The 13470-nt window shown below is 37.7% G+C and overlaps 1 protein-coding gene across 2 annotated transcripts in view; it reads right to left on the reverse strand.

The window, feature by feature from the left end:
• SCLT1 (sodium channel and clathrin linker 1) overlaps positions 1 to 13470 on the reverse strand; it is a 247181-nt gene that overhangs the window by 56662 nt on the left and 177049 nt on the right. The window lies entirely within an intron of this gene.

Here is a 13470-nt window from a genome sequence, read left to right on the forward strand (position 1 = left end):
AGAAAAGACAGTCTCTTCAATAAGTGGTGCCGGGAAAACTGGACAGTTACATGTAAAAGAATGAAATTAGAATGCTCCCTAACACCACACACAAAAATAAACTCAAAATGGGTTAAAGACCTAAATGTAAGACGAGACACTATAAAACTCTTAGAGGAAAACAGGAAGAACATTCTTTGACATAAATCACAGCAAGATATTTTTTGACCTACCTCCTAGAGTGATGAAAATAAAAACAAAAATAAACAAATGGGACCTAATGAAACTTAAAAGCTTTTGCACAGCAAAGAAAACCATAAACGAGATGAAAAGACAGCCCTCAGAATGGAAGAAAATATTTGCAAATGAAGCAACTGACAAGGGATTAATCTCCAAAATATACAAACAGCTCAGGCAGCTCAATATCAAAAAAACAAGCAACCCAGTCAAAAGACGGGCAGAAGACCTAAACAGACATTTCTCCAAAGAAGACATACACATGGCGAAGAGGCACATGAAAAGATGCTCAGCATCACTAAGTATTAGAGAAATGCAGATCAAAACTACAATGAGCTATCACCTCACACCAGTCAGAATGGCCATCATCAAAAAATCTACAAACAATAAATGCTGGAGAGGGTACGGAGAAAAGGCTACATTGTTAGTGGGAATGTAAATTGGTACTATGGAGAACAGTATGGAGGTTCCTTAAAAAACTAAAAATAGAGCAACCATATGATTCAGCAATGCCACTCCTATATATCTGGAGATATATCTGGAGAAAACCGTAATTCAAAAATACACATGCACCCCAATGTTCACTGCAGCACTATTTACAATAGTCAGGGCATGGAAGCAACCTAAATGTCCACTGACAGAGGAATGGATAAAAAAGAGGTGGTACATATATACAATGGAATATTACTCAGCCATAAAAAGGAAGAAAATAATGCCATCTGCAGTGGCATGGATGGACTTAGAGATTGTCATACTGAGTGAAGTAAGTCAGACAGAGAAAGACAAATATCATATGAAATTGCTTATATGTGGAATCTAAAAAAATGGTACAAATGAACTTATTTACAAAAAAGAAAGTGTCACAGTTGTAGAAAACAAACTTATGGTTACCAGGGGGGAAAGAGGAGAGGGGAGGGATAAATTGGGAGATTGGTATTGACATATACACACTACTATATATAAAATAGATAACTAATTAAGAACCTACTGTATATAGCACAGGTAACTCTACTCAATACTCTGTAATGACCTATATGGGAAAAGCATCTAAAAAAGAGTGGATATATGTATATGTATAACTGATTTACTTTACTTTATATCAGAAACTAATACAACATTGTAAATCAACTATACTCCAATAAAAAATAAAAAGAAATACATGTATAACTGGGGTAAAATTACTTTTCAAAAAAGTCGTATTCCTGAAGTCATAAATTGTAAAAGGCATTAATAACCTTCCTAGCCCAGACTACAAGCAGCAGACAGGGTAGTATTAAAACTATTTTGATAGACTCAAGGTAGTTAAATTCAACATTCTATGTGTTTCCTTTTGGCAAGGCATTTCGCTTGATACTTCAGGGAATACAAACAAAAATAAAACACATTCACTATCAATAATGTACTGGGAGTGATCAGTTGGTGTGCACAAATTACATATACAATATAGCAAAATCCAAGCATCCAAGAAAAATATTTTATGGGTTTAGAGTAGGATAGAGTTTATAATGTTTATAAATATTTTTCAGTAAAACATATGAATAGGCACAATTAAGGAAATGTTTCTGTGTATCTATATACATGTGTATATGTGTGTGTGCACACGTAGATACACCTGTATCATAAATAGCTTCCTATCATTTCATGTCAGGTTTTGCTACAGAAGTGTATGCATATAACTTAGAAAAAGACTGTTTTCAGAGTTCTTTTGAATTTGGAATAGCAGATAATGAATTGTGGACTTGTATAAACTTTTTGAAGTCCAGAGTTTCCTCATGTATGACAAGGGAGTGTGACAGTTAATTTTATGTGTCAACTTGGCTGGGCCATGGTGCCCAGATGTTTGCTTAAACATTATTCTGGATGTTTCTATGACAGTGTTTTTGGATGAGATTTACATTTAAGTCACTGGACTTTAAGTAAAGCAGAATGCCCTTCATAATGTGGGTGGGCCTCATATAATCAGTTGATGGCCTGAATAGAACAAAAAGCTGACTTCCCCCAAGCAAGAGGGAACTCTGCAGTGGACAACTTTTGGATTGAACAGTAACACTGGCTTTTCATGTCTCCAGCACGAATGCCTGTGGGCTTGAAATGCAACTCCTTAAATCTCTAGCCTGCCAGTTTTCTCCATCAGAGTTTGGACTCACCAAGCCTCTATAATCAGTTGAGCCAATTCCTTAAAATAAACCCTTCTATAGACACACACACACACACACACACACACACACACACCCTATTGGTTCTGTTTCTCTGAGAAACCCTAATACAGGGGTATAATAGCATTTATTTCATAAAGTTTTTGAGATGATTAAAGGAGTATGTAAAGTGGCAAACAGTGTGTATTCAAGAAATTACAGCTATCATAAATATACTCTTTAGATTGATGCTAAGTCTACATTATTTTATATAGTTTTGTTTTTCCGTATGTAAGCATTGTGAACTGCCCAACATCAAGAATTACATTATGACAAACACATGGTGGTGGTTTTCGACTGCATCAACTTAGTTAAGCTGGAATTATGTTTTCCAGGATTCCTTTCCCTGCCTGGTCCTAGGCTGGTGTTGACCATAAGAGAAATTTGTGCAGTAGGCTGTGAAGCTGGTGGGCACCTGGCACTGTGGCAACTCATGCACAGTTGCTGATATGTTAGGTCACTATGTTGGTGTGGGGCACCACCAGAATCCACAGCAATTCCATCTTCTGCCTCTTGGCAGATGTGCTCTTTTGGCCTCTTGGGTCATATACAGATCCGTGGTGAAGGGCAACAGCTTCTCCTGCAGATCATCCATGAAAGTGGTTGGAGGTAGATGTGGTGAAAGACAGGTGAAAATAGGGTTCTTGTTTGTCCTTGTGAGTGCCCTCATCTACATCCAGGTTTCCTTCACAACCGCTGATTTAGCTGACACACAGTGACTTCAGGCTTAGCATCAGATGCAGACACAACGACACTGCATTGATTTCTCTACCAGTGCCACTGTGTAAGGCCTAATTTCCAAAATAAATCCCATATTCTATATCACCCAGAGTAGCTCTGTTCCCCTGAATAAAACCTGATACATAGAGGAACTGGTACCAGAAGAAGTTCCAGAGGAATATAACCTTATGAATGGGTACTCTAACTGTTTGTGAGTTATCTAGAATTGGTTCTATGCTTTGATTAAATTTAAAGGCCAGTGGTAAAGGGGACACTGGTAATCCATGGTATACAAAGGTAAAAGAGTTACTTAAATTATTACCTATATAATCAAGTGCCTGTACAACATGTGGTTTTGAGTGACCAAATAATCAATGACATAGAATAGTTTAGTGAATGAAGAGTATAATGCAGCTTTTAGGTACAATGGAGAACTTTGAAAATAAAAATAAAGAGGTCAGAGTTTTCAATTCTGAGCTCAAAGTCTAGATTAGGGGCCTGAAATCTACCATGACTACCCTAAAAGAAACCCTTATCTCCACTGGCTGCAAGGCTGAGTTTTCTGATAATCAAATCCAAAGTCTAATTCCATGGATGGCTGAACTACATCACAGCCTGAATTCCCAACCTTGCAGGGTCTTTTCATCCCTACAAATTGAAATGGGGACATGTGAACAGACAGACTCCAATGAAGCTGGAGCCTTGAACCCTTAAATTCTGCAATGCCTCCTTCGCCAGTAGAAGCAGTCCTTCTACTCTGTTTGGGAAAGTAAGTCTCCTTTGCCTGAAAGGAGGCCTCACCTGAGAGGGCTGCCTTGCAAGGAGTAGGTGACTCCCTTCACGATTTACCTTACCATCATCCATTGCTTCTATATCTATAGCCAGACTGAAGTCTAATAAGCTCTAGGAAATGAGGTACAAAACAAGACCTGTGAGGAGGCAGAATGCACTAAAATAATTATGATTTTGCCAATTTTACACATAGAGAGTATGTGTGAGAATAGATCCTAAGGGTGTTAGATTACAGCAGAAAGAATAAAACATTGGATTAAGCCACATTTACCCATATGGGCTCACACAGCAGATATTCTAGATCCAATGAATTAGCTTGAGTATTTTGGTTTGCTTGGTCGGTTGAACAAAATCTGGATTCAAAGGTGACCTATACTGAACACTGAAATGTAAGAAGCTCCTTGTTAGAGAGTAGAGCAGGGTCTCTCAACCTTGGTGCTACTGACACCATTGGCTGGAAAACTCTTTGCTGTGCAGCGCTGTCCTGAGCACTGCACGATGTTTAACAGCATCCCTGTTCCCTGTACACTAGATGCCAATAGCATCCCTGAATGTGTCTGGATATTTTCAAGACAAATGTTCCGGGGAGGGGAGGAGGACAAAAATCATCTCCACTTGAGAATCACCGGTGTCAAGGACGTTATCAAAGGTTAGGGAGATTGGAAGGCTAGGGTAGGTTTCTTAAATGTTAAAACCAATTCATCCATCCTTCAACTATGTCCCTCAGGAGGATCCAGAGGACATTCCCTTCACCAAGATGATGAGAAATATAGTCACAAGGGTTGCCCCAGTATCCCTGAAGAGCTCTGTAGTGGTTATTCTCTGTTGGACCAAAATGACAGTGGGAATTGCTACCACGGAACTGGGCTTCCTGAAGTTAAAGAAAATGATACAATTCTCAACAGCAAGGGTGATGTACTGACATTAAATCTCCAAAGAAAATGCAATCGTCATTACTGGAATGGCAGTAGAGTTGAAGTAGTAATCAGTAGAGTCTGATTTACAGAGATCTTTGGGGCTTGATAATTTTATCACTGTCACCCTAGAACTGAAATAGATGGGCAGTCTACTAAAGTCTTATTTGATTTGCAGAAATAGAAAAGCTCTAGGTCTTGTGAAAAGCAGTCTCAAATCATTGTAAGACAGTGTCATGACCCTTTAACCAATTCTCAAACTTGAATCAGTTCACAGACTCAGAGCTCTTGAATGAAGGAAGGAGCTGCAGGTTCCTTTGAAGGAACCTTTTATACATCCATATATACTTCCTCCTGGCCTTCCCCTAAGAAGGACCTGTGAAGAGCAGGCAGGGTAACCATGCAATGGGGAAGGGGAAATTCAGACACTTTCAGGATCACTGGACACTTGCTGAAATGAGAAATTCCTGGAGACCCCAAATACCACTGTGGTCCACCAACCAGAGAGGTTAATGTAGATCAGGTCATCAAAGGAGTTTTGGCTTGAGTTGTCTCACAGTGGGCCCAGGGTGTCCATAATCCTACCCTGTGGTTATCTCCCTCGTTCTGAGATGCATAACTGGAAGAGATATATTGAGCAACTAACTGGCAAAATCTCTACATTGGTTCCCTAACCAGTGAAGTAAGGGCTATTATGATAGGAAAGTCCAAGTAGCATTTGATGAACTATAGTGAGTATAGAAAGAGTAGAATAAATGCTGGATTTTTTGTTTTATCTTCTTTTCAGAAAGAGTTGTTTCTATAACATCTTCCAAAGGTAACCAAAGAATTTTTTCTTTATGTAATATCATTCTTAAGTCACAGACTTTTAATATACTTGGTATATTGCAATTTACTGCGGATATTCTTTTTGATGCTCAAACTGTCACCACGTGGGTCAGTGGGAGCTTCCTCAAGTTGGCTCCTGGGTCCTTTTAATCTTGATACCTTCCTAGCCTTTTGCTACCACAGGGTGTTTTCCAGGCTCATCTTGTACTTTCGTATCCCAGATCTGTAATCAGTCATTCATCTAAGGAGTCCTGGTTTCTTTTAGGATACCTCATTGCATCTGAATACTGGTCACTGTATCTAGGTCCTTTTAGTGGACAAAGCTAGGAAATATACATTTTAAAGAGTAAAACACATCATAAGTTCATATACTAATATTTCCAATTTCAATTTAGAAGTATAAGTTTTATTAAATTTCTTTGAGTTTTTTCTCCTTATGATGAAAATCTTGGTTCTTAAAGACATTTATATAATTATTCATTTGCTTTATTCCATAATTATAAGTTTCACAGTAATAATACCAATGTTATTGCTAACAAAGACTACTAAAAACATTTTATAATTTTTTTGCATTTCCTTTTATCCTTAGGATTAATCTCACTAGGGTATACAGTCTAATTACTGTGTTAAATGTCATGTGAAATAACTCACCTGCATAGTTATGCCATCAACTTCCTACAGAACTGTTGATTTATTAAATTTTACTTTCAATTTTTAGGTGTTGTTTTTAAAATTTGATTTAATTAAAAATAATTATATAGGGACTTCCCTGGTGGCATAGTGGTTAAGAATCTGCCTGCCAATGCAGGGGACATGAGTTCGATCCCTGGTCCGGGAAGATCCCACATACCGCGGAGCAACTAAGCCTGTGCACCACAACTACTGAGCCTGCGCTCTAGAGCCCACGAGCCACAACTACTGACCCCATGTACCATAAGTACTGAAGCCAACGCGCCCTAGAGCCTGCGTGCTGCAACTACTGAAGGCTGCACACCTAGCGCCTGTGCTCCGCAACAAGAGAAGCCACGGCAATGAGAAGCCCACGCACCCCAACAAAGAGTAGTCCCGACTTGCCACAACTAGAGAAAGCCCGCGCACAGCAACGAAGACCCAATGCAGCCAAAAAAAAATAAAAAACAAAAAACATTATATAAACATTTATATAGTTTCAAAGTCAAGCCTACAAATCTATAAAACAAGGTTCATTTAAAGAAGTCTAGTCTTCATCCTTAAAAAAGCAGAATGTGCATGTGTGTGTGCGTCTGTCTGAACGTAGTGTATATATAGCATGTTTGTATATATATGTACACACACACACTCAAATGCCCTCCCTGCCAATGGTAGAATACTATACACACTACATACTACTTTTTTTTTTCACTTAATATGTTTTAGATACTCCTCCATGTGCTAGTATTTTGACTGGGATTACACTGACTCTACATATAGTCAGGGTGGGGAGTGTTAACAAATTTATAATACTGAGTATTCTGATCAATTAACATGATCTCTACTTACTTAGGTCTTCTTTAATTAGTTTTATTTTTCATTATTTACTTTATTTTATTTTTTAAAATTAAAAAAAGTTTTTTAAAAATTACTTTTAATATCCTAGTTTTCATATAGAAGTCTTATACCTCATTTGTTAAATTTATTCCTGGGCATTTGATATATTTTGATGCATTGTAAATTTTACTATTTTTAATGTTTTATTTTGAAATGTTTGTTGCTGGTATGTATGTAGAAACACAATTGGTTTTTGTATGTTCACCTAATACTCTGTCTATGAATTATTTTGGATTTTCTACATACACAGTTATGCTGTCTGTGAAGAATGACTGTTTACTTTCTTCCTTTCCAGTTTATATACCTTTTATTTATTTTTCTTGCCATAGTGCACTAGATTAGGACTTCTGGTACAAATACTAACAGAAGTGGCAACAGTGGTCTTCTTTGTCATCTTCCCAATCTTCAAAGGAAAGTTATTAACACTTTATTTTATTTTATTTTGCTGTTAGGAATAATGTTTACAATAGATGCCTTTATAAAATTAAGGAAATTCTATTCCTAGTTTGCTAAGAGATATATTCAAAAATCATAAATGGATAGATATTAAATTTTCTCAAATACTTTTTCTGTATCTATTGAGAAGACATTATGATTTTTCTCTTTTAATTAGTTAATTAATAAGTTAATGTGGTAAATTACATCAATTTATTTTCTAATACTTTAATAGTTTTGCATTGCTGGGATAAAGTCAAACTGGTAATAATTTTTTTGTTAGTTATTTAATGCTCTTAGTAGATGCTTTTTATAATTCATGTAACTTTTTTAGTTGTGGTAGAGGGCAGGTCCAAATTTCCTACTTCACCATTAAATGGAAGCAAAATTTTTTCTTTTCTCTTAAATTCATTCTAAATACATTTTCATTCCAGCATTCCACCAAAACTGTTCTTACCATAATTAACAAGACCACCACAGAGTGCCAAACTGAAAGGTTCATTAGAAACTTCATTCTTAAAGGGCACACACAAAATCTTATGTGCACCAGGACCCAGGGCAAAAGCAGGAGCTTTTGATAGGAGCCTGGGCCAGACTTACCTGTTCGTCTTGGAGAGTCTCCTGGAGAGGTAGGGATGGCTGTGACTCATCCTGGGGACATAGACACTGGTGGCAGCCATATGTAGAAGCTATATACTGTGTGGACACTGATGCTTGTGGCTGCCGTCTCGAGATCCTCCCTCTAGCTCATTAGTGCCAAGACCTGCTACCACCAAACAGCCTGTAGGCACCAGTGTTGGGACGCCTCAGGCCCAACAACTAACTGGGTGGAGACACAGCCCATCCATCAGCAGACAGGCTGCCTAAAGACTTCCTGAGCCCACAGTTGCGCCTAGACATGGCTCTGCCCACCAAAGGACCAAGACCCAGCTCTACCCACCACCGAGCAGGCACTGGCCCTGCCCTCCAGGAAGCCTGCACAAGCCTCTAAACCAGCGTCACCCAGAGGGGGTAGACACCAGATGCAAGAAAACCATGATCCTGCAGCCTTCACACCCAGCCCATGCACAGCAGGCCAAGGCAAGCTTCGGAACACCACAATCCCCCATAACCAACTATGTCAGGAACCAGCCCCTGCTCACCAGCAATCTGACACCAGCTCTGGGATCCTTGGGCCCTGCAGCCAGACTCCAGGACCTGGCTCTGTCTGCCACTGGTACAGCATTAACCCCAGGAGCTGGCATCACCAACCAGTGGGCAAGCAACAGCCTGGAGTCTTCTAGACACTGACTCTGCCCACCAGCGAGCCAGCACTAGCCCAGAGCCCGCTAGGGTTCTGCAGCGAGCTGCTTCGTGACCAGGTCTCACTAACCAGTAGCCAGCAGCATCCGCACAAGGTAGGGCCTGGCAACCGATCAGGCTAGGGGACAACAAGCCTACCAGACTGCCCACATGCTCAGCCTGCCACAACTGAAGGACACACGCAGACCTCTTAGGGGGAATCCATAGAATGTATAGCTTGGGCGACAAGAGGGGAGTGTGTTGCTGGGACGCATAGGACACTTCCTACAAAAGGCCACTTCTCCAAGGTTGAGAAGTGTAACTAACCTACCACATACGTAAAAATACGAATAATATGAATAGCAACTTAGGCAAAATGAGGCAGCAGAGGAATATGTTCCAGACAAAGGAAGAGATAAAATCCTGGAAGAAGAAATAAGTAAAGTGGAGATAGGCAATTTACCCGAGAAAGAGTTCAGAGTAATGATCATAAAGATGATCAAAGCACTTGGGAGAAAAATGGATGCACAGAGCAAGAAGTTAGTAGTTTGTAACAAAGAGTTAGAAAATATGAGGAACAAACAACCAGAGATGAAGACTACAACAACTGAAATGAAAAATACACTAGCAAGAATCAACAGGAGACTACATGATGAAGAGCAACAGATCAGTGAGCTAGAAGACAGAGTAGTGGAAATCACTGCCACTGAACAGAAAAAGAAAAAAGGATGAAAAGAAATGAGGACAGTTTAAGAGACCTCTGGGACAACGTCAAGCACACTAATATTAGCATTTCAGGAGTCCCAAGAAGAATAGTGAGAGAAAAGGCCTGAGAAAATATCAGAAGTCATAATAGCTGAAAATTTCCCGAACCTGGGAAAGGAAACAGTCCCCCAAGTCCAGGAAGTGCAGAGAGTCCCAAAAAGGAACATACCAAGAACACTGTAATTAAAATGACAAGAATTAAAGATAAAGAGAGAATATTAAAAGCAGCAAGGGAAAAGAAACAAACAACATACAAGGGAATGCCCATAAGGCTATCAGCTGATTTTTCAGCAGAAACTCTGCAGGTGAGTAGGGCGTGGCACTATATATTTAAAGTGATGAAAGGAAAAAAACCTACAACCAAGAATACCCAACGAGGCTCGCCTTCAGATTTGACAGAGAAATCAAAAGCTTTACAGACAAACAAAAGATAAACTTCAGCACCACCAAACCAGCTTTCCAACAAATGTTAAAGGAACTTCTCTAGGAGAAAAAGAAAAGGCCACAACTAGAAACAAGAAAATTACTGAATGGAAAACTCACCAGTAAAGGCAAACATACAGTAAAGGTAGGAAATCATCCACACACAAAGCTAGTAGGAAGGTTAAAAGACAAAAGTAGTAAAATTATCTATATCCACAATAAGTAGTTAAGAGATACTCGAAAAAATTAGATGTAAAATATGACATCAAAAATAGTAATCATGAAGGGAAGAAAGTACAAATACAGGGTTTTAAAATGCATTTGAAATTAAGAGATCGGCAATGTAAAACAATTAAAACTGCTTTATATATAAAGCAGTACCTATACTGCTTTACAAAAACCTCATGGTAACCGCAAAACAAAAATCTGTAACAGATATATACACAAAAAAGAAAAAGGAATCCAAACATAACACTAAAGATAGTAATAAAGTCACAAGAGAAGAGAACAAAAGAAGAAAGGGAAAGAAAAGGCCTACAAAAACAAGCCCCAAACAATGAACAAAATGGCAATAAGAAAATACATATCAGTAATTACCTTAAATGTGAATGGACTAAATGTTCCAACCAAAAGACACACAGTGGCTGACTGGATACAAAAAAAGACCCGTATATATGCTGCCTACAAGAGACTCACTTCAGATCTAGAGACATGCACAAACTGAAAGTGAGGGGATGGAAAAAGGTATTCCATGCAAATGGAAATCAAAAGAAACCCAGAGTAGCAATACTTATATCAGATAAAATAGGCTTTAAAATAAAGACTGTTGGAAGAGACAAAGAAGGACAATACATAATGATCAAGGGATAAAATCAAGCAAAAGATATAACAACTGTAAATATATATGTACCCAACATAGGAGCACCTAAATACATAAGGCAAATATTAATGGACATAAAAGGAGAAATTGACAGTAATACCATAATAGTGGGGGACTTTGATACACCACTTACATCAATGGACAGATCATTCAGACATAAAATCAATAAGGAAATCCTTGCCTTAAAAGACACATCAGACCAAATGAACTTAATTGATATATATAGAGTATTCCATCTGAAAGCAGCAAAATACATTCCTTTCAAATGCAAATGGAACATTCTCCAGGATAGATCACATGCTAGACCAGAAAACAAGCCTTGATAAATTTAAGAAAATTGAAATCATATCAAGCATCTTTTCTGACCACAAAGCTATGAGACTAGAAATCAACTACAAGGAAAAAACTGTAAAAAACACAAACATGTGCAGGCTAAACAATATGCTACTAAACAAGCAATGGATCAGTGAAGAAATCAGAGAGGAAATAAAAAAGAGACAAATGAAAATGAAAACACAACAATCCAAAACTTATGGGACACAACAAAACAAGGTCTAAGAGGGAAGTTTATAGTGATACAGGCTTACCTGACATTTTTCCAAAGAGTAAATGCAGATGGCCAACAGGCACATGAAAAGATGTTCAACATCACTAATCATCAGGGAAATGCAGATAAAAACTACAATGAAATATCACCTCATACATGTCAGAATGGCTACTATCAAAAGCAACACAAATAACAAATGGTGGCAAGGATGTGGAGAAAAGGGAACCCTCATACATTGCTGGTGGGAATGTAAATTGGCACATCCACTGTGGAAAACAGTATGGAGGTTTCTCAAAAGCTAAAAATAGAACTACCATGGGACCTGGCAATTCCACCCTTGGGTATATATACAAAAAAAAAAACCTAACCACTAATTCGAAAAGATACATGCACTCCAACATTCATAGCAGCATTATTTACAATTGCCAAGACGTGGAAGCAACCTAAGTGTCTATCAGTAGATGAATGGATAAAAAAAGATGTGGAGTATATACACAATGGAATACTACTCAGCCATAAAAAAGAAACTAGTGAATATAACAAAAAAGAAGCAGGCTCACAGATATAGAAAACAAACTAGTGGTAACCAGTGGGGAGAGGGAAGCGGGGGAGGGTCAGTACAGGGGTAGTGGATTAAGAGTTGCAAACTATTAGGTATAAAATAAGCAAAAGGATATATTGTACAACACAGGGAAAATAGCCAATATTTTATAACTATTATATAAATTAAATAAAACCTTTAAATATTGTGAATCACTATATTGTACACCTGTAACATATAATATTGTACAGCAAATATTCTTCAATTAAAAAAATAGTAAAATGCAAAAAAACCCCACAAACCTTAATGGTTAGGACTGTATTGTCTTCACACGAGCTGCCTAAATTTGAAACCAGGATCTGTCACTTCGTTAGCTATGTGACCTTGAACAAGTTCCTTAACCTCCCTCAGTCTCAGTTTATCTGTAAAATGTAAACATCACCTATTTTTATCACTTACTCTTTTTGAATTTTTTTTTTTTAACCATTCTGTCCTGATTCTTGTTTGCCTCGATATTTTTTTCTCAGTCTCAGTGGAATTTTCTTCTCTCCAAACTAATTTTCAGAACTTAGTCCTCGGATAGCTTAATTTCCCTATCCAGACTTCGTTTCTATACCTTCTCATTCCATGACTTTAAAACTCATGTGTATGTTAATGATTTCCAAATATACAGCTCCTGTTGCAATATTTTTCCTGAACTCCAAACTTATGTATCCAACTAACAAGTTGATATTCTGACTTAAATGTCTTTTAGGTGGCTCATACTTAACACGGCCCAAAGCAAACTTTAAAAAAAAATGATTTTCAGTCCTTCAAAACTTAATCCAAGTTACCATCATTTTTTACTTGGATTATTATAGTACTGGTTTGCCTTCTCTCTTCTTCTACCCTTGACCCTCTCCAGTCTATTCGTCACACAGCAGTCAAAATGATCTGTCGAACATTTAACCCTGATTATATCATTTTGCTAAAAGCCCTTCATAGCTTCCCATTTCATTCGTCATAAATGTTCAAGTTCTTTCTGCATGGGTCAGCAAATTCTTAAAGGGCCAGAGAACAAATATTTTAGGCTTTGCAGCCAAATAGATTTTGTTGCAACTACAGAACATTACTATGCTATATCTATATACAAATAGTATTAAGATTCTAAACTGCTATGTCCAACAAAAATCATTGTATTTTCTGAAGTATGTATAAAATTTATAAAACAAACAGTATTAGTTTGGTTTATAATGCTTAATATTTTTCATAGTAGTTTAATAAATATTTGCTGAATAAAATATATAAGTACAAGGCCCAGATTTATACATTTTTACAAAAAAGATTATGGCAAGAACATTAAACTAAAAGATAAATAATTTCTTCTG

Source organism: Eschrichtius robustus, chromosome 4 (genome assembly GCF_028021215.1).
Source record: "Eschrichtius robustus isolate mEscRob2 chromosome 4, mEscRob2.pri, whole genome shotgun sequence".
Taxonomy (NCBI): domain Eukaryota; kingdom Metazoa; phylum Chordata; class Mammalia; order Artiodactyla; family Eschrichtiidae; genus Eschrichtius; species Eschrichtius robustus.